The sequence below is a fragment of the Myodes glareolus genome, chromosome 26, assembly GCF_982192425.1.
Source record: "Myodes glareolus chromosome 26, mMyoGla1.1, whole genome shotgun sequence".
In the NCBI taxonomy this organism is placed as follows: Eukaryota; Metazoa; Chordata; class Mammalia; order Rodentia; family Cricetidae; genus Myodes; species Myodes glareolus.
The window spans coordinates 35,464,919-35,482,015 of record NC_142051.1 but is presented as its reverse complement, the minus strand read 5'-3'; the positions used below and the strand labels follow the sequence as shown (position 1 = coordinate 35,482,015).

Here is a 17,097-nt window from a genome sequence, read left to right as displayed (position 1 = left end):
CACATGAGCCCCCCACCCCCACCCCAGAGATAAACCACAACCCAGCCTCAGCAAGATGAAGTCTGGAAATGCCAAATGGAGGGGTAGAAACTAAGGACGGGCAAGGGAGATGTGTAGAGAAACACACTAGGCGGACGCCATCTTCTGAGGCCTAGTGGGGATTTCTGTCTCCACCCTGGATCGTGTCCTGCCGGTGAAGCCCAGAATTAGCAGACCTGTTTTTATCTCCGAGATGCCAAAAGTAGGACATTTGGGTCCTCGCTTGGGTCAGAGAACAGTCTCAGACTCAGAAGGCAGAGCACCAAGACCCCATGGGGCTTCTCTGACCCTTGCCTTCTGTGGGGACCTCAGATCCGTTTCATCCCTTTTCATCTTCTCCTTTTAAGGGGCAGTTTTTTCAGACCTGCTCTTTCATCAAAGCCAGCAGCAGAAGGGAAGCCACTGACTAGCTTCCTCAAGGATTCTGCGATTTCCTTGTCTTTCCAGGCATGTGTCTTATTGTAAGGAGGGACTGCTGAATTCACGACTGGTTGTCTTTCTGAAATGCACTCCTGTGCTTCAGAGACCCTTCCCGGCCTGACACTTGCAGGCATCTTCTTACACAGTTAATTTGGTGGCTAGCTGCCCCTCCCAACTGACTCCGTTATCTGCTTCCTCCCAAACAAGATACCTGCCCCGTGGCTGGCCGGATGAACTCAGGGCTGCTTCTGAGGCCACTCTCTTTCTCGCTATAATTGCTCTATTGCCTTCTTTTAGTCCTCTGAAGCCTGATATCAGATTTCTCCTTGACAAACACAACTTAGAATTTTCATTCCACTCGTCTACGTAAAATTTGGGGAGCAAAGAAAAATAATAGAGAAAACTAAAAAATTATTTAATATTGCATGCGTTTTCTTCCACTCTCTTCTTGAGGTGTGCGATATGTCTGAGTGGGATCATTTGACACAGGTAGAGCCATGAACATTTAATATTGATGATGTGTTCCTGCTTGGATTTTTCTCTTTCTCTAACCACTGTTAATATGACCCTTGGCAGGTCTTTCAATTCCCCAGAGTTAAATAATGCTCCTCTATTTAATGCGCAACCCCTCTAGCCTAATTAGGTTTCTCTGCTACTGTAATTAAAAACCCAACCAAAAGTAACCTGGAGAGGGAAGGGTTTATTTGGCTTACAGCTTATAGTCCATTGTCAAGGAAGCTAAGGCAGGGACCATGGAGGAACAAGGAATGCTGCCTACTGGTTTGCACTCTAAGACTTGTTTGGCTTGCTCTCTTATACACCCCAAGACCACCTGCCCAGAGATGGCACTCCCCCCACACACAATGGGCTAGCCACGCCCACATCGGTCAGCAATCACAGACTTGCCTGTTTGCCAGTCTGATGTCTCCATTTTTTTAAAGCAAGATTCTTTCTTCCCAGAGAGTGGCTTGTCACACATCCCGTCCCCCTCCCCCTACCTTGAGTCAGAGAATCTCTGGTTTTTCGCTGCCATTCCTTGATCGATAATGTTGGTGAGTTATGCAGGAGCCCTCCCCAGGGTCGCACGGTCGCTTTGCATCCTGAGGACACACGATGGGACTGGTGATTGTATTAGTACCTTCTTGTGGATGAGAAGCCCATACTGGGGACCCTTTCCTGATGGCAGCCCGGTAAAGGGTGGAGCTTTGGTTTTGCACAGGATCCAGATTAACTCCTCATGGTGCTCCCTCACGACCCTTTTGCTGGGTGGAGGATGTGCTCTTTCATGGGCAGGGTGGCTTGAACCCCCAGAACAATGGTATGTTCCGGTTCTTGTGGTAAAGCTGGGTGTCTCAGTCCTGGTGTGACCCCTCATCCTATTGGTGACCTTTGGTGAGTAATGTCAGCAGTGGACTTCTGCAGGTCCTCTCAGCCCTAAAGTTCTGTGACTTTGCTGATAGGCCACGATGGCAGGCCCATCATTACCTACCCAGATTCCAGGGGTATTAACACTTGGCTGAACAGATCGCTTCTTCCCGAAAGTTGCTTTTCTCTGTGAGCTGTTCAGGAAGGGATGGGGTGCTCAAGAAAACCCCCACAGCTGCTGGAAGGTTTTTGTAAATGTCAGTGCCACCCTTGTCAGGATAAGTCCCTTGAATTCCCTTGAATTTTGAGGTTATGAATTTTGTGGCTCACCAGCCAGTATGGGAACTGCACAGTGTATGGCCCTCCCTAGTGCAGGTGCGTGGACCCTCTGCTAAGTTTAACGGGTTGCTCGAAGAATGCACTAGGGCCGAGCATCCTTTAGCTGCAGTGCAGATGGGTGGGCAAGCCAGGTCAAAGGTGACAGTGTTTTTCCGGACATCACTGGTGGAATGTGGTCTGCCTGGCACCACGGCTATCTTTTCCAGGGTTGTGCCCCTGAAACCCCCCGCTCAGCAGAAAGGGAACTGGAAGACACAAGCCTTTCAGAATTCTACCTTAGGCAGTATCTCTTCCCTTTTCACATAAAAAGAAGAGGGTGTTTTGAATTTGATTGGGTTTCATCTGTTACCCAGAAAGCAGCCAATACATTCCCTAGGCCTTTGTTGGACTCCTTAGGTGATGCTGTTCTGGAGCAGGGCCTGGTAGCTGCGGTACTGTGCCAGCTCCTTCTGCAGATGGCCTTATTTTTCTTCTGTTTCCCTGTTTGCCGGCCTCTGGGAGATACTGGCGTGTTTGTCTTTGTCCAGTGTTCTTGGAAACAAACAACCTATTTAGAACTTCCACTACTGTTGATTTGGAAAGTAGTTTGCTTTAGCCAGAGGGTGTGGTATAGCTTTCTTTTTATCCAGAGGGATGATTTGGGGATCTAATTTCAAAGTTTAAGTTACATGTAAGATGAGGGTTAGAAAGCTCCTTGGCTGAGGAGATAGTGAGTCCAGTGGGTACAACAGTAACGAACCACTAACTGGTCTGAAGAATGTCAGAGTATCAGTCCCCTGAGAGACCTAGGGTCATCTCAACGGTGATGGTGCTGTGTTGGCAACAAGAATTAAAACATCAGCATTTGTTGAGACTTTATCACCTACGAGATAGTGTGCAAACCCAGACAGCTGAGCTGTGTGCTGCCAGTTAAGTAACATGTCCAAAGCCAGCTAGCAGAGAGCTGTGTGTTAGACAAGGGTGGAGTTTAGCAATCTTCAAAATCTTTAGCGAAATGGTTGGCACACAGCTTTAAAGTGGGAAAAACCAAAGTGCCTTTTTCTGTTTCTTTGTTTGCGAAGACGTTGTCTCTCTAGCTCAGGTTGGCCTGGAATGCACCATGCGACCTAGGCTGGTCTCAAACCCCCAGTCCTCCCGCCTCAACAAGCGGGTGCTGGGATTGCAGGCGTTGCCACCACACCCAGCTCTGAAGGTACTGTTTCCAATCAGTTGAACGGAAGGAGACATGTCGCTTTTCCTCTCCACCGAGTTTCTGTTTTCCGAGTGGGTGACAGACGTGACCAGTGACACCGAAATGTCAGGCCAGGGAACCAGTCCCATGGCTTCCATCTGAACAAGAAGCATGGAACTGATATGTAATCTATTCATCAAAACCCATCCGTTATAAAGCCAGTGATTTTTTTTTTCAGTGACTATTTAGAGTTCTGCGTCTGTGTACTCCATGTCTAGGCATAGTTGCCACTGCAGAAAATTGCCGAGTGCCCACCAGCAGGCAGCCAGCTCCCACCCTGGCCCAGGGTCTACCAAGAAGGTTCTGAAGCATTCACCGTTCATCATCCAGAAATGTGCTAAAGTCCCAGGCTTCCTCCTGCCAGCCGGATGAACCACAGTCATGCTCAGAATTAGAAGCTTATGACGGATGGAGCCTAAATCTTGCCCGAGCACGCCTGCACTCTCTATGAGTCCCCAGGCATTTCCAGCTAAAGACAGTTTTAACAGACCAGTTTTGGAGACATTTTCAGATTTAGAGTCTCTTTCATATATGGAACCTGTTATAGAATATTATTTTAATTGTGGATCCTGTCTTGGGTGATATCACACGGCCAGAGTGCCTTTAGTCTTCGCTTCTGCAGACACCAACTGTTTCATATCTTTTAAGTTGATCTGACAAGCATTGGCGTGAAGGTGTCGGATCCCCTGGAACTGGAGTCGCAGACAGTTGTGAGCTGCCTTGTGGGTACTGGGAATTGAACCTGGGTCCTCTGGAAGAGCAGCCAGCGCTCTTAACCACCGAGCCACCTCTCCAGCCCTGCAACTGTGTCATATTTAGCCCAGGTTATAGGGGCAGAGCTAGACTGGACATTTCTTGCTGCGTTTCCGCTCCTGCCCTTGGCGCTCATCGCCGATCCGCCTGTCAGATAAGGTCTGGCGGGTTAGAGTTGCTGAGCCTGTCAGCTCCCGTGGTGTGGACAAGAATGGTCTGGCTGACTTAATTATTAACTATGACACTGAGGTTTTGGTTAACCAAATCCCATTTTTTTTCCCTCTTACAGACTTTTAGCCAAGCTCCTCCTCCATTCCATGCCCTTCAGAACAGCTGTTGTAAAGTACCCGGATCTGTACGCAGTACAGCCACTACTGATAATATTGACAACTCGAAGCTCTTAAAAATGTGCTATTTTTGTCTTACTGGGTTTTCCCCCAAATTTGTCTTTGGTATCGTTTTGAGTCTTGTTTCTTCCCTTTCTTTGCTCTTTCTACCTACGAAGAAAGAAATCTGCATATTTAATTTTTACCCGTACTATGTCCATGTCCCTGTACCTAGATGTCTTTTGGCTAGTTCAAAATGATGGAGGTGTGTAGGAGGCAGGGTGTGTATGTGTGTGTGTGTGTGTGCTCTGATGTGGTGTATGTGTGTGTGTGCATGCATGCTGTGGTGTGTGTGCATATATGTGCTATGGTTTGGTGTGGTGTGTTTGTTAATGTGTGGTGGGTGTATGATATGTACATATATGTGGTATGTGTGTGTATGTTTGCTGTGGTTTGGTGTGGTGTGTTTGTTAATGTGTGGTGGGTGTATGATATATACATATTTGTGGTCGTGTGTGTGTATATGTAGTGTGTGGGGGGTGTGATATGCTGTGGTTTGGTATGGTGTGTGTGTGTATGATATGTAAATGTATGTTGTTGTGTGTGGGTGTGGTTGCCTGTTCATGTGCATGTATGTGAAGGTTAGAGGTTGATTCATGGTATCTTCCTGTAGCACTTCCTACTTCATTTTTTGAGACAGGGTCTCTGATTAATCTGGGGCAGCCATTTTAGCGAGGCTGGCTAACAAGTCGCTGGGACCCACAGTCTCTGTGCCCCATCCCTGGGATTGCAGGCATACACCATCATGTCTGGTTTTCATGTAGATCCTGGGGACCTGCACTCAGTTCTCATGCTTGCTACTAAATCACCTCCTTAGCCCCCAGGTTCCTACTCCCATGCTGAGAATTGAACTTGGGCCTCTCACATGACTAACCCTTGACCACCGAGCTACCGGTAGTGCTCGACTTACCTGTCTCCTCCCTGTCCCTCTGGTCCCAGGACAACATAGGTCATTGTTGTTCATTTCTGAGAGTTTGCGGCTCATTTCAGGTTTTCCAATGTGCTTCTATAGTGATGATTACAAAAGTACATAGATTCACTGGGGGACGTGGCAAGGACTAAAAACAAAATAGGCGAAGAAAGAAAGTGGAAATAATTTTTTTTATTAAAAGAAGCTATTTTGCTTGGTGTGGTGATTTGTACTTTTGGTCCCAGCACTTTTGTTTTTCGGTGGGCTTAGCACTGCGCCTGAATCTACCGATATTTTAACTGCTATCTGTGTCCCGCTGCTGAGTCTGCATCCCGGGTAACTTTTCAGTCCCGTAGGCTCTGCTGCCGCCACCAAATAGGTTTTAAGTCTCTATCATCCTTTTTACCGAAAAAGACTCAGGAGTCGGATGTTGGGGTGGAAACCTGCTAGGTCAGAGAGGCCAAGAAGCAACAACCTTCCTTTTTGGCTGGAGACCCAGCAAGAGAAGCCTCTTCCCACTTGTCCCCAACCAAAAAGACAGCGAATCTCTAAGCCCCTCCCTACTCCTTCCTGTGCATCTCTCCAATGGTCTCCCTGTCTCCTCCATCCTGTCTATGGCTAACTTTTGTCAACTTACTGCTGGCACTGCCCCAATCCAAGGTTAATTTTGTTAATACAGTCGTGGAGTTTCAGAGTGTTATCAAATAGCCCAGAACATAGCACTTGGGAGAAGACAGGAAGAGGTCTGTAAGTTTGAAAACAGCCTGGTCTCCAGAGTGAGTTCCAGGCTAGTCAGGGCAATATATATATATATATATATATATATATATATATATATATATATATATATATATCTGCTGCACTGCATCTAATTTCTTTAATCCTAACATTTCTTTCCCACTCTGGACATTTTCAAATCATTAAGGTCTTCTTCATAGAGCCAGGGTCCTCAACCACCCCTAGAGTCAAAATAGAAGAAATTATTACATAATGATGTAAGTCCCGAAGAACTTATATCAGGAAGGCATGAGTGGCTACTGTAGCCTACTAGAAACAACCAAGGAACCGGGTAGGTGTTTCTCCAAAGACAAGTAGTGGATAAATAAACGTGGAAATAAGATGAGCCTTACCAGAGATGAGAAAAATTACAAACCGAACCACATGAGCAGGCGACATAAGAAGAGACAGGAACAAGTACTGAGCGGGATGGAAGGAAATGGGGACCCCAGTGGGCGGTGGACGGGGATGTAAATTAGTACACACACTGTGGAAAAGAGCATGGTTCTTCCTCAAATGCCAAATCTATACTTGCTACATGTCTCTGCATTCTGCTACTAGGTATAGACCCGCGAGTAATGAGCGTGTACCCCTATGACAACATGCATTCGTAGTCTTTTCATTGTTGAGATACTGGAGATTTTAAATATACAGACAAGTCCTTTGTTAGCTATGTGATTGGCAAAAATTTCATCTTAGCCAGCGTTTCACTTAGTGACAGTTTCACTTAGTTGATGATATCTTTATTAGTGACCTTGCTCGACACCGTGTGATATCCGGATTAGCAACCTTTCTCTCTGCCGTGACCAAGTACCTGACCGGAAGCTGCATAAGGGAGGAGAAGTTGGCTTTGGCTTTGGATCCGGGGAAAAAACATCATGGCTTGGAAGGTGTGGGCAGTTGTGGGAGGCTACCTGCTCATATCCTGGCAGATAAGGAAGTCTGAATGGGGGGGGAGGTTACTCACATGGTGCCCCCCTTGCTCTCTACTTCCTGCTCTGTATTCAATCCAGGGCCTCAGTCCTTAGGATGGTCCAAGGTGGGTCCCGCCCCTCAGTCAATCCTCTCTGGAAACACGCCCAAAGATGTACACACCCAGAGATACGCCTCACTAATTAATGCCTAGGTGTCCCTTAGTCCAATTGAGCCGGCCGTGGAGATCAACCATTGTAGGGTCCTTTACACCAAAGCTTTAAATTTTGTTGAAATCTGTTTTTATTTTTCCTCCTGTAACTTGTTTCTGGTTCTGTAAGTTTGTGAAGTGCTAAAATTATTAGCCCATTTTTTATTCTGAGCTAGTTAGTTGCTGTAATCCACAAGGGGTGCTAGCTTGAGTAATTGAGTGATTAAAATCTCTGTTATTAAGGGATCATAAGCTCGCCCAATTCTGAGATTCAGACTTCCTTATTTACCTTTGTATCCCTTCCCCCACCTGCATGGGCACGTCTGTGTATACTAGATGCTAAAAAAACATGGCTGTCAGCTGCATCCGGAAGGTAAATTCTGAACTGTTTGTTCAGGCTTTGAAGATGGATCTGAGTTCACATTGTGGTTCCAGTTACTCTGTGGCTTTTTCTAGTTTTGAAAGCTCTGGAAACTCCACTCTGCAAGGAAAGGTAACATGCCAGGCAGTGGTGACAAATGCCTTTAATCCCAGTGCTTGGGGGGCAGAGGCAGGTGGGTCTCTGTGAGTTCGAGGCCAGCCTGGTCTACAAGGCAAGTTCCAGGACACACCTCTTCGAGGACTGTTGCTGAGGTTGCATATGAAACCCCGTGCCCGCGTAGTGGCCACTCCATGTGTCAACCATTTGATCTCAAGTTCTTCCTTGGGTGGAATGGGAATGAGGCTCACCTTTGGCCATCTCAGCAGGACCTGTAAAGACGGCTGAGCAAGTAGTGTTTCCATTCAGCTGGGTGGGGTCCGTCCCTTCCATCTGCTGGGTAGACATCCGGAGGAACTGGGAGGGAGCTCTGGTCACGTTGGCAGTTCCAGAACCCTGATTATACAAAGGGTAGACTAGGTACCCAGACCTGGGGATCCATGGCTCTAGGGTTTAGAAGTTACTAGGTACTCATGATGTAAATTCACTGCTCGGAGCAACAGCCCTTGCCAGCTGCTATAGTCAATCCTCAGCGTGCATCAGTGGTGGGTGACATCTGCCTGTTGCTGTTAAAGCTCCTGGGTGGGTCTCCAGCTGGGGCCTAGACTGTCAGGTCCCTTGGTCCATGAGACTTGGCAGCCCCAGGGAACTTTCTGGTGACAAAGACCTTCGGCTCTTCAGGGTCTCAGAACCCTACCTCTCTTGGTCACTCTGCTCCCAACCCCAGTCCTCCGGAATTTTCCAGCTGTCTTCTTACTGTTGAGTGTCGCTTGGTGGCTCCCCTGCTGCCGAGGCTCCCATCATTTCCACCAGCTCTTCGTGTTAGCCACTTAGGCGAGACCACTTGGAGAAGTCTTTTATGGGGGCTTGATCCTGTAACATCAGGGGGCAGCATGGTTGGATAACAGTCATCCCTCATATCTAACTCCAACTCCAGAGGATCGTCTGCCCTCCTCTTGCCTCTGTGGGCATCGCCTTCACATGGCACACTCCTGTAAACAAAAACATACATTGGTGAAATCTTTAAAACAAGAAACGGGTTGTATTTGTACCGATCATGCGTGGTTGTGACCCTGCCAGTCACAGGCCCTGAGAGGAAGTGCTCCTCTTCTGGCCTGGGTAACAAAAGGCTGTAAGGTCACGTAGAGTTCACCAGGCTTGTGGTCCCCTGAGAGCTGCTTTCTAAGGCCAGCCAACAATGTCTGGAGCGGTCATGATTGGGGAATGCCATCCGCTGTAGGTAGCGAGTGGCTGGAGATTCTTCGGTGGGATAAGGGCATCTGGGCTGTCAGGAGGGCCGTGCAGCCGGTTACTAGGAAAGGGACCGCCCAGCTGACAGAGTCGCGCTCAAGGATGCCAGGAAGGGCTTGTCAAATGGCTCGCGCGCCTGTTTGAATCACTCACAGAACACATTCATGGTGTGTTTACGGTCAGCGCTTGGAAAAGCTCAACACAGAACTACCGCTTCCGGTGCTGTTGTTTGTTCGGGCCTTATTCCTGGCTGGCTTAGAACGCACTGCTTAGCCCAGTCTTTAAGTCCGTCCCGCCTCTGCCTCTGTCCCGCAGAAATGCCAAAACCCAGCTGAGTTAAAAATTCTTGCAGCACTTACCAGTGCTAAATATTAACAACTATTAAAAGCGCTAACTCCTGCCCCAGTGCCCAAAGGAGGATTCCCGGGATCAGTTTTTAATGCCATATTTTTGGTCCTGTGAGACTCCTCCCAGATTCAACCTTCACCTTCCTAGCCCCTCCCAGCTTCGGCCTTCTTTCCTTTTTATTTTATTTCTTCAGCTCACCCCCCTGCGTCAAGTCAGTTTGCGTTGCCCATACACGCAGGCACGTAGGGCCATCCACTGGAGTGTGGTTGACCTAACAGTGGTCACATCCTTGAAGAAAATGGATTCCTCTTTCCTCAGATACTATCAGGTGCTGGAAACCAATAGCTCCATAGTTAGAGGTGGGGGCTTGTGAGCTCCTCCCTCCTTGCTAGAATGTTGACTGACTTGCCTCTATTCTGTTTTCGTAGACTTGACTTCCCCCTGCTTCGTTTGGTGAAGAAAATAACTATTTTAAAAAAATTCAGGGGAAACTTTTCTTAGTCCCTGGCCGTCTCTGCTTTTGCGTGTGTGTGTGTGTGTGTGTGTGTGTGTGTGTGTGTGTGTGTGTGTGTGTGTATTTTATGTAGAAGTGTCTGGGCAAGGTACTAACAACACTCTAGCTGTGGGTGGTTGTCTGGGCTTGCAAACCTGGAGTAAACACAAGTAAATGGGTTTTTAAGGAAAGCCTGGAAGGCTTACATGTGAGTAGATGTTGTGTCTTTTCTTGCCGGAAGCATGGTGTTTCCCACAATCACTTGGCTGATGCACACTGCACCGCCACGGATCTCGGGGACCAGCGGTCATCAGGGCACCCACTTGGGAATTGCTGAACTGGAAGGCTGGTGGTGTGAGAAACAGGAAAAGCACCCATGACGGCGGGGCGGGAGGGGGTGCGGGCGTGAATGAAGCAATTCTGTGCATACTTCTGCTTTTTGTTTCTCAGTGATTATTTTTAACAGGAACAGCAGGCATCTGAAGCCCTGTTAGACTCATGGGCTCTTATCCCACGAAAGTGGCCTAGCTCTCGCAGCCCTAGAACCACCGTCCGGCCCAAAGAGAAGGTAAAAGATGATCTCTGCTATCCGTTTGTTTGTTTACTTGTTTAAGGGAGATGTTAGTGAGGCTGGTGGCTTAGTTCTTTCTGGCATATACTTAGAGTTTGGTAGATATTTTTTTTTTTGCTTTAAAGGGACATTCTAGTAAACACTTTGCAGGGCAGTAGGGTTATGTTCAGAATTTTTCTCTGGCTTTTAGAAGACATCTCAAGCTCTGAGGACAAGTTTTACTGTTCAGGAGGTGAATTACATAGGCATCTTACATCTGCTAATACTTGTCTGGGGAAAGCAGTGAGCTCTTGGTTAATTCGGTACCCTAGAGTACTATCCTGGCCAGTGTCTGATAACAGAAAATGCTAATAGTTTTTTTTTAAGAATTAACTATGAGCCAGGCACTATTGTAAGTGTTGTACACTTGTTAGCCATTTAAACCCAAACGCAAAAGTGCCTTGAGTAGACTTTCCATAATCGCAAGGGTAAGTCTCAGCAGCTGGGTCCACGTTCCTAGCAGGGTACAACAAAGCAAGCTTTATGAACTACATTACATTTGAAACCGCTCTAACTTTACCAACCTCCTTTACAGTTGACTTCCAGTTGTTCTCATTTGTACCTCTATCACAGGGTTTTAAATATATGTATTTATACAATTTGAAAAGGGGTAAAGTTAAGGCCTCACTCAGTAGCCCATTCTGGCCTTGAACTTGGTATCCTCCCCCCTCAGCCTCTTGAGCGCCAAGAAGCCCATTCCTAGTTTGGAGTTTTGAGACATCGCTAGATAGCATCGAAATGAAGTCCACTTGGGTATGTAGTAAGCAGTTGTTTCTTATACAGTTTGTAGGATCGGTGCTTGGGATGCAAAGACAATAGAGCCCTAGTCCCCTGCTCTCACAGAGATGTCACCCAAGAAGGCAAAGTTATTCCAACAGTTCAGCAAGCATTCCCGAAGTCGTGACATGGGACGTCGTGTCTTGCATTTTATTTTTAAGAATCTCATGGTTGCCATAGGAGAAGCCCTGCTTCTCAGATGACTGGATTATTGTCCGGTCCTGGCTAATTCCCCGAGAGCACTCAGCTGCAGGCTGTGGGATACTGTTGCTCCAGGATGCAGGTGTCTCATTGCCAGGTAGAGAGGGGCCTGTTCTGAGAGGAGCGGCACAGCCCTTTCGATCACCTTAGGTGTCTCTCCAGGGCAGGCTCAGGAGTACAATCTAGCAGTGCAAGTGGAGAGAGGCTGGCCCTCACTCCAGGGAGAGTCCTCTTGTGATAAAATAAACAGACTGGTAATACGTTGGGTCCTAGTAGGACCCCTTCAACATGGAAGATTTGCGTCGTTCTTGGTGCGTGGTGAGAATCCAGCCAGGGACATGGAAGGTGATGTTTGCCCACATTAAGCCCTAACCACAAATCCTATGGTTCCTTGGATGGATCAGTTTTAAAGGCAAACAGGGGAAGAGTAGCTACAAGGCTCTCTCTGGGAAATTCTACATCGGTATCTTTTAAGTTGGTGGTCAGAGCTCTGGAATCCTACAGAACCCCAACCTGGCAGCTCACCCGGGCCCTCCTCGAACCCTGGAATTCTTCCTCTAGCTTAGAGTGCTAACCAGATTAATTTTGTGTGTGTTGTGATGGTTCTGAGGATTGAACCCAGAGCCTATGGCCTTGTGCTTGCTTCCACTGATCTAAACACCCAAACTGGGGTGTGTGTGCTATTCACAACTAGTGAAGTCCTATGGACAAAGCGGTCGGCCGAAGAGGACGTTGGAGATTCTGTTTTTGAGAAATGATTCTTGGCTGCCCCCCATGTGGCTGGCGTCCTGAGTTCTTCATGTCCTTAATTCAGTCTCATCACAGTTCTGTGAGGTGCGTCTGCCCATCCACACCCAACAGCAGAAACTGATGCTCAGAGATGGCGAGCGATGGGTTTTCAGACTCAAATCTGAAAGTGTGGAGGGCAGGGGCTTGGCTTCTGCCTTGGGCAGAACTCTAGCTAGCTCCTCCAGGGAAGAGGGAAAGCATAGACGTCATCTAGACACACAGACTGGATTGAATAAAGACACAAATCTATCATTCCCAAAAGCTTTTGAAATAGCTATAGGTGTTAGGTGGTTATCCCTGGGTGTTACCGGGAGCCTTTGACATGGTTTTAGCTTCTATGTCTCTGGCCTAGGTAGAGGCAGAGGTGGAAATCAACCCAGGGATCTAGAAAGACTACTTGTAGAGCTTACCACCAGGACAGGAGACTCAATATGAATAAAATGGGATTGGGCAGATTACCCAATCAGAGGGGCCTAGAGTGAGTGAACCCAAGACTGGAAACCTTGCTCTTTCCTCCGTCTTCCCCCGCAGCAGTGCACCGCCACACAGCCTGTGGGAATCCTGGATTGTGTGTCTCTGTGTGTGTGCAGGTGCACATGTGTGAGCATGCTTACATATGTGTGCACATTGCATGTCAAAGTCAGAGGGCAACCTTGATGCTTTTTCTCAGGTGCTATCCACTTTATTTTTACTACATGTGACAGGATGTCTTGTTGGCCTGAAGCGTGTCAGGCAGGCTAGGCCAGCTCACCAGCAGGCCCCAGGGATGATGATGATGATGATGATGATGGTGATGATTATAAGCATGCCACCAAGCCTGGACTTTTACGTGGAGGTTTATTTTCAGATACATAGCCTATCCCCTCAGTAATGACAGAAAGACAACCAGACTCTCAGATTCTCGTTAAGAAGACAGAGCTTCCACAACTAATTGCGTTATTACTTTGGTGGAGAATTTTTTAAAAATCATTAAAATATTGATTATGCTGTCTTTGTCCTGGATAAGAAATGGGTTATTTGATGAGATTGCAAAATTCAAATTTTTCTGTATTTCTATTTTGGTAGACTTCGATAGAACCTCATTTGCGCCTCCAAGTGCCTTTAAGTGATAACAATAACGATAATACTAAAAGTTAATATTAGGGTTTTCATGTGAGCCGGAATCTATTCTAAGTGCGTCACATGTATTCCTTATAACCTCCCCCTGGGCCTTGCGGTGTGTCTCAGACTGACCTGGGCCTTGTGGTGCATCTCAGGCTGACCTGGGCCTTGCGGTGTGTCTCAGGCTGACCTGGGTCTTGTGGTGCATCTCAGGCTGACCTGGGCCTTGTGGTGCATCTCAGGCTGACCTGGGCCTTGTGCATCTCAGGCTGACCAGGGCCTTGTGCATCTCAGGCTGAACGGGGCCTTGTGGTGCGTCTCAGGCTGACCTGGGGCTTGTGGTGCGTCTCAGGCTGACCTGGGCCTTGTGGTGCGTCTCAGGCTGACCTGGGCCTTGCGGTGTGTCTCAGGCTGACCTGGGGCTTGTGGTGCATCTCAGGCTGACCTGGGCCTTGCGGTGTGTCTCAGGCTGACCTGGGGCTTGTGGTGCGTCTCAGGCTGACCTGGGGCTTGTGGTGCATCTCAGGCTGACCTGGGCCTTGTGGTGCATCTCAGGCTGACCTGGGCCTTGTGGTGCGTCTCAGGCTGACCTGGGCCTTGCGGTGTGTCTCAGGCTGACCTGGGCCTTGTGGTGTGTCTCAGGCTGACCTGGGGCTTGTTATAGTGTTCATTCAAGACTCAAACCCACAATCCTGCTTCAGCCTCCCCAGGTGCTGGGATTAGCAGCTGTGCACCGCCCTGCCCGCCTAGATTTTGTTTCTTCACTATTACGCTCTAATGGCTCTGATAGCCAAACTACCTAGAAACACTGCTAAGCAAAGTAGGGGCTATCCCTTTGAGAGAGAAGGAAAAAAAGAACCTTGCGACACTCTTATCTTCTTCTTATTGTGTTTCTGTCTCAAATGTTCCCCTCTGTGCCCTGGTTCCCTGGGAAAGGCCGTCGTTGGTGCTGTCATCATCACCAGTATTATTTTCCGACTCAGCCAGGACAAAGCTGATACTATTTGAGGTTATTCTGGTCTTTGGTTTTTCCACAATGAAGCCATACTGTTTATTTCACAATTTGTCTTAACATCAGCATTTCAGATAGAAGGAAACCGTACATACAGACACCTGTTTGATTAATATCACCTGTAGTATCCACAGCTGCAGCAAGTAGTCACAGGGATTCCTTTTATATTTCTACTGACGCAGATCAAAGTTTCATAGATTTGGGGTTTGTTGTTGTTGCTCTTTTTCTTCCTTTGCTTTGAGTTACCCTAATAGGTTAAAACAAAGAACTCTGTATCTAATTTCTTGCAAAGCAAGTTCAGTGGTGATGAATTCTTTCAGATCTTATTTATATAGAAATGTCTCAGTTTTCCCTTTCTTTCTTGTTTTTTTCTTTTTTAAAGACACGTTCTCACTATGTAGCTCCAGCTGTCCTGGGGACTCACTCTGTAGACCAGGCTGGGCTCAGACTCACAGGGATTCACCTGCCCCTACCTCCCAAGTGCTGAATTAAAGGTGGGTGCCGTCTACCATGCCTGGCTTTCTTCTTGTCAAAGGATTGTTTTCCCAGACATAGAATTCTTGCTTAAAATTAAAAAAAAATCTCCTTCAGGACTTTAATGCCATCTACTTCCTCAGGTATGGTCTCCATGATTTTTCACGAGTCAGCTTATTAATCTTATTGAGAATTCTTTGTACATAAATAGTTGTTTCTCTTTTGATTTCAATTTTTTTCTGGTTTGGATTTATCCTACTTGGAGTTCACTTACAGGTTTTCCTTTATTTTGTTTTGTCTTTGTTTGTTTGGTTTTTTTTGTTTTGTTTTCTTTTGGCTTGTGTATACTCGTGTCTCCATTAAATTTAGGTAAGTGTTTGGCCATCTGGCTACTGGATACAACTTTTGAGCTGCTTCATAAATAAATGATTTTCCCCCATGAACAACCGTATCTTCCTATAATACAAGACAGTATTTTTTCTTGGAAACCAGGTATTCTGAGTCCTCTTCCATGCTGACTTTGGAAATCCCACGCCCCCACCCTTTGGATTTTGCTGTTGTGCAGGGCTAATGTTTATTGTGACCTTTCTAATTAGTATCTGTCACTGTGTGTTCTTGTTTTCTGTGGTCACCGAAGTTTCTGTTCTGTGATCTCTGTGGTTAGGCAGTGACCTTCTTAAATGTCTGGCTCTGTAGAGGGGAAAACAGAGGGGATTTGTGCCTTAAAATTTCCCTCTGGATGTTGTTAGGAAAACTGTTGGTGGCCAACAGACCAAAACCAAAGTGGGCATCTGTGCCAGCCAACCAGGAGGCACTGAAAATGTACGATAAAATTTGGAAAGCAGGGTCCCATTGCCCATCCCGGCACCAGACAGTGCTCTAGGTGCGTGGGTGGCTCCAGTTTCCAGGCGGATCTCTGTGAATTTGAGAGCAGCCTAATCTACATAATGAGTTCCAGGGCCGCCAGGGCTACGTAGACAGACCCTGTCTCAAGAAAGAAAAAAAAAAAGAAAGGGCTCAGTTTCACCTTTTTTTTTTCATGTGAATATCGAGTTTTCTCACTCTCGTTTATTGTAGAACCATCCTCCCCCTGTCTCTTTGGAACCCTTTTATTCAACTGTACATGTGGGCATGATTTTCCAGCTCTTGGTTCTGTTTTTGTACCTTATTTACAGTGTTTGCGTTTCTTCTGTTTATGTACTGTACGTCCTTCTAACTTTTGTCTGTTTGGTTTTGAGATAAGGTCTGTGTAGCCTCGCCTGGCTTCAAACTCAGGCTCATCACACGTCAGCTTCCTGAGTTCTAGGTGTAGAGTTTGTACCACCGTGCACGGCTCTATTTTAATGTCCAGTTCGCTGTAGTAGAATTTGAAACCAGGAAGTATGATTTCTCCCATTTCCTCCTGCTCCAGAATGTTGTCTTAGTGACTTTCCCGGTTGCCATGACATACTACCTGACGAAGAACCTTCCAAAAGGAAGGGTTCCTAGTTCATGGGTGTAGTCCCTAACGGTGGGGACATCACGGTGGCAAGAACTTGAGACGGCTGGTCACACAGGGTGGGTAGCCAGGAAGTAGAAAGCGGGGAATATTTGCGCTCAGTTCCTTTCTTTCCTCTTTGTATTCCATCTGAGCTCTCAGCCGACAGGATGGTGCCATCCATACTCAGGGTGACTCTTCCCACCTCAGTCACCCTAGCCTACGTTACCTCGCAGACATTCTCAGAGTCTCGTCTCCTAGGAGATCTCAGATCCTGTCAAGTCGACAGTATTAGTCATCACAACTGCTTTAGGGGTTTCTTTGGAGGGGGGGAGATGTCTTTTGTGGTTCTAGGTACTTTCAAGCATTGTTTTGTTCTGTCTGTGTGTCATTGGCATTTTGATATGCTTTATATTGAATTTGTGGCTATCTTTGGGCAGTATGAACATATAACAACATCAGTTCTTCCAGTTAGTTCATGGACACAGAATATCTATTTTTTTAGTGTCTTCTTTAATTCCCCTCGCTAATGTCTAATCGTTTTCATTTACAGATCTAAAACATCCGTTTCTAAAGGGGAAGAGCGTGCTTTTCCCAGTGAGAAGGGTAGTGATGGGGAGAAGCGGCCACCAGTGCTCTCTTCCTTTTGGGATCATTGGTTACCATTTGAAGTTCTTTCTTCCAGGCATCGGAAGGGGCAAGGGCTGCATCAAGTGCAAAGCTTACAGAAATGTTGGACATGC

The 17,097-nt window shown here is 47.0% G+C and overlaps 1 protein-coding gene across 2 annotated transcripts in view; it reads left to right on the top strand.

Annotated features, from left to right (window-relative positions):
* The window catches only part of Tmcc3 (transmembrane and coiled-coil domain family 3), a 262,277-nt gene that overhangs the window by 34,201 nt on the left and 210,979 nt on the right, over nucleotides 1–17,097 (top strand). The window contains exon 1 of one of the 2 annotated variants that reach the window (XM_048418835.3): nucleotides 10,339–10,481. The exons of the other annotated variant lie outside the window; for it this stretch is intronic. The gene's annotated coding sequence lies outside the window, so the exon portion shown is untranslated. Of the gene's footprint in view, nucleotides 1–10,338; nucleotides 10,482–17,097 lie in introns of those variants that run through there. 2 annotated transcript variants of the gene reach the window in all.